Genomic DNA, 5,025 nt, shown 5'->3' with positions numbered 1-5,025 from the left:
CTGAGCTCCTTGGCATCTGAGCATGGATATAAAGTCATCAGGTAGATTTCAATGGTAATGTTTTTCACATCTACTAATTATTAAGGAGCAAATTTTTATTTGAAGAATTACTATTTTTTAATTATTTTTTTTTTTTTTTTTTTTTAAAGGGTTTCCCCTTTTCCCAAAACTTACTTTCAAAACAAATTTCATTTGGAATGGTGGTTTCTCTTGAACTTCACTGAACTTGTCAAAAGAAGAGAAGGCAGGAAGCCAGGAAATAAATTGCCAGTGAAACTTAGTCATGCTAATAACACTTAGATGTTGGCACATGCATCTCTAATCGGTATGTATCTGATTATTACTAGTCATGGTTGGTTGCACTCGGATCCTTGGCACCTGTGTATGGATATAAAGTCATCGGGTAGATTTCAATGGAAATGTTTATCACCTCTACTAATTAGCATGATGTAAATTTCCATGCTTCCTCCTCAAATATAATACATTTTTAAAAAATTTTGTGTGTGTGTGTGTTTGTGTGTGTATCACACAGAACATCCCAAACCATCTCATTTCGACTATACACCACTTCCCAGATAGCACCCTCCCATAGCCTCCCTCCCCCTACTAGAGCCCTTATACTCTGTTATCCCTGCTACTGTCTGCTGTGTTGTCGGCACCCCCAGCCATTCCCCACTACTTCCCCTTCGGGTGAATCTAGTCAGCCTATCTAGAGGTCTTTGTTTTAGGAGGGTCAGCTGTTCCTCATGTAGCAGTAATCAGTTGTCAGTATTCCTTTAGATAAGATTGGGGTCTGCTGTTCATTTTCCCAGTTCTGTGCTGGGTTACTACCTGGGAGTCCCTTTGGCCACTCTGGCCAACAACTCAAAAGAAGATATCGCCTGTCATCTGGCATTGTTGCTTGTTATGTAGCCTTTAGCTATGCATATGGACTCAAGAATTCTATTGGCCCCTTTAATCTTTGGTTATACTTTCCTTTTGGGTGTCTGAGGCCATACAGTTGGCCCAGATAAACCAATTTATTTTTACTCTTAAGGTCGTTTAAGGATCTATTCCTCAGGGGTCACATGGGCTTGGGAGGAGCCCCTGGCTCCTTTCTTTTACCAGTTCCGCTTATGTGAAGATAAGTCAAAGGTCCTGCTCGACCATGGTTGGCTTCACTTGGAAGCATGGAGGAAATGATTCCTCTGTGTTAACCTTCCTCTTTGTAGACTGGACACTGGTTCAAGTCCATCTGGTGGGGTCTCCTTGGTCTCCTTGATCAAGAGGACAGGTGACTCACCGCCATAACAGGACATTTTGAGAGATGCTCATAGTCCCCTGGAGCTAGTCGACCTAGGAGGGCAAGGAGCAAAAAGTGTCCTTTATGTCCCTCTGACCAAATTATTATAGGCCTCAAAGTATGTCTGTTAAACATCCAAGAAGGTTAGTTCCACCAGTCTGGACTTTTAATTACTGTGTGTCATGTAGGTAAATCTTGGGCAAAGACCAGTTGGAGAACTCACATTTCTTTTTAAAGTTACATTTTGTGTGTGTGCACACATGTGTGCATGCACCTGCGTACCTCAGAGCTAGCATGGCGGTCTGAGACAACTTACGTGGGTTCTGGGGATTGAACTCAGATCCTCAGGCTTCTCAGCAAGCCTTTAACCCTGAGCCATCTCTCCAGCTCTCTCTTTGAACGCTGATAATTTAAGGTAGGAATTCACATGCACTGTTTGTGTCAACCAAATACCTAATATCTAAAATTTATAAGAAAATATCAATTTTTTTCAGTTTTGGTGTTAGGGATGGAACCTAACCCAGCTTCTTTCTGCTTTTTAAAACATGTTTAGTAGGGGACTGGAAAGATGACCCTGTGTGTAAGAGCACTTACTGCTCTTCCAGAGGACCCAGGTTCAGTTCCTAGCACTCACATGGCAGCTAACACCCATCCTTAACTCTAGGTTGAGGAGATTTGATGCCTTCTTCTGGTCTCTGTGAGCACTACAAGTACATGGTGCTCTTTCATACATGCAGACAAAATATTCATAAAAATAAATAAAATCTCTTTTTAAAAACATGGCCAGTAGACCCGCTTAAAATTACATTGTCTTGCCTACCATTTCTGTCTGGCAGCACTTGTCTGGATGGATAAAATTATGGTTTGTGGCTTGTCTGTACTTTTTGGCCTCCTTACTTCCCTATGCCTGTTTGTTGATCTGCAAGCAGTGTTGCTGCTGGGATACTGACACTCTTGTTGTAAAACACAAGTGCACACTGTCAGTGGCCCTGCCCATCTGCAGAATAAAGTCCCAACTCTTCCCCGGTTTCCACTGCTCTCCACTATCCACACTGTATCCAGGGAAAAGGTCAGAAAAGAAGCTGGAATTCAGGATGGTCACTTCATCCTTGTGCTACTGAGGTTAGGATGGCTACAGCCCTTTCTCCCCAGAGAAGAATGAGGAAAGTAAAGGCATTAAGAACAAAAAAGTAGGGCTGAGGAGATGGCTCAGCAGGTAAAGCACCAGCCATGCAAGCCTGAAGATCTGAGTTCAATCCCCACAACTCAAATAAAGGTGGAAGGAGAGCACCAACTCCACAACGCTGTCCTCTGCCCTCAACATGTGCATGGAGTCCTTTCTGCCCCCGCACACATACATTATACACATACAATAATAAACAAATTTTTTTTTAAAAAAAATGCAAGCCCAATGTGACTGAACACTTTGCTATCACTCACTAAAAGTCACAAGGCTGATTTTCTCTGTGTAATGTTGATGTCTAAGCTCAAATTTCTTTGTAAAGAAAAAATTCTAAAATTTCCTCTCCTGTTGGGCAGATTCCTGTGATTTGAGAATCATGGGGTGGGGTATTAAAAGGCTGCTCTTGGTGATTCTTAGGACAGGACTTGCAGTAAAAGCTCAGGACTCCAAAGAAAGGAACTGGACTGGAGAGATGGCTCAGTGGTTAAATGACTGGTCCTCTTGCAGAGGACCTGAGTTTGGTTTCCAGCATCCACATAGTGGCTCTCAACTGTCTGTAACTCCAGTTCCGGGGGATCTACCTCCTTCTTATGGTCTCTGCAGGCACTGCATGCATTCATGTAGTGCACTTACATACATGCAGGCAAAAATGGGGAGGCAGGGAGGGAGGGAGGGAAGGAGGGAGGGAACTGACTTTTGAGAGGTGGCAGCTCCCAGGTGCCCCGCTTCTGTCTCTGCTACCACCACACTCCCTCACAACACTGAGCCACAATTTGTTCTCTTCTCCCCTACCCCCTACTCCACATTGGTGAGGAAACAGATACATAATAATTATGCAAAAGCAAAATTACTCCTCGCAGATGAATGGGGGGCAGCAGTGGTGGTGACAGGACTTGGAGGAATGAGTTGAAAAACATCTTGCATGTCTGTAATTCAAAGTAGGTGTGTGCGTGTGTGCATGTGTGTGTGCGTGTGTGTGTGTGTGTGTGTGTGTGTGTGTGTGTGTGATAGACTCATTCTGTAGCCCAGACTGACCTGGAGCTTACTCTATAGTACAGGCTGACCTAGCTTCAGAATTGAGGCAGCCCTTCTGCCTCAGCCTTCCAAGTGAGATCATTCTCATGAGCCACACCACCCGGCCCTTATTTCAAAGCAGGGCACTAACATGAAGCAAGATATCTCTGACTTATCACAGTCACTGGAGAGCAACTTGGTCTAACTGACTGCTATGGTCTAACTTCTCCCAATTACACTTCAAGTCCCTCAGAGACCCAATGTGGCCTTTGCCTTTTGGGTTAGATGGTTAGGTCACAAAATGCTTTCCTATTCTTGGAATTATCGAGACCTCTCTCCAGGAAGAAATTCATGCATATCAACTTAGATAAATGACTCTTCAAACTTTATTCCCAGCAAGGTTTAACACCTGGCTTCTACTATCAGAGAAGGAAAGGGTGACTTCACATAAGAAACAGGAGGTGAGTGGGAGAGACAGAGTCTACTCCAATAGATGCTTTAGCTTCTGTCCTCTGCCTGCAAGGGTATTCTATAACACCAAAGCAATGAACCCACCTTTGCACCCCAGAAGTCAGTAGGAGACAGAGGCGGGGAAAAAAAAAACCCCAGATACTCTGCTGCCCTCCACTCCAGCCATCTCTGACTCAGGACAACACCATCATTGCCTAAAGGCCAGGGTATTGCTAACCACAAAAAGCCCCAACTGCAGTTATTCCAGGGTGTTGAGGCTCTACATGACTGCTTGTGGAGGAAACCTCCCCCCATAAAAGCTAGGCCTCTGTGCAGAGGGTTTCTCTCCACTGTGGACCCTGCCCAAGAGAATGTGTGAATTGCAGAAGAGCCACAGGCCTCATTAGGGAAAGCCATAAATCCCTTAAAGTGTCGAACTGGCCCTAAATTGGCAGTCTGACCTTGGCCACACTTGGCTCTGTGCCAGTGCCAGCTGGCCAAGATGGACAGTACCTGAAAGGGGGAGTGAGGATTGAAAGAAAAAATAAGAGACAGAAAAGATGCTTGGGAGGGCTGACAGTAGTGCCTTCAGCCCCGGTTTATTTCAGCTCTGCCTTTTTATAGGGAAGAACTCAATTAGTTTCAACAGCTGTTTTTCCCCACCTGTATCTGAGGGTCAAGGAGCAGTCAGATACTTCAAAGGCTTCTTTGATCTTTTTGTTTACCACTATTGCCTCAAGGTCAGGTGTTGTGAGGCTCTACTTTCCTCCTGAATAGGCAGATTAGGTACTGGTATGCATAACACAAACTCAGTAAACAAGGCTGCCACAGCTCAATGTACATAATAGACTAGCAGCCCCCAACATCTCCCCCTTCTTTTTTTATTTTTATAACCCCAGATTGTGCTATATCTGGGACAGAAGGACCGTGCCTGTCTTAGGTTGTCTTCTGCCAGAACAAAGCCTTACCCGTCATCGGCACGTAACTTCCTTCAGCTATGCCCTGTCTTAGGTTGACTTTCTCTCAGAGGATCTTACCCATCTTTGACTACCGGCCTCTGTTAGGGGAGGGAGCGCAATCTCATATCATGCACAGC

Source organism: Nannospalax galili, unplaced genomic scaffold (assembly GCF_000622305.1).
Source record: "Nannospalax galili isolate Female #2095 unplaced genomic scaffold, S.galili_v1.0 scaffold443, whole genome shotgun sequence".
NCBI classification, from domain to species: Eukaryota; Metazoa; Chordata; class Mammalia; order Rodentia; family Spalacidae; genus Nannospalax; species Nannospalax galili.
Note: the sequence above shows the minus strand (reverse complement) of the source record.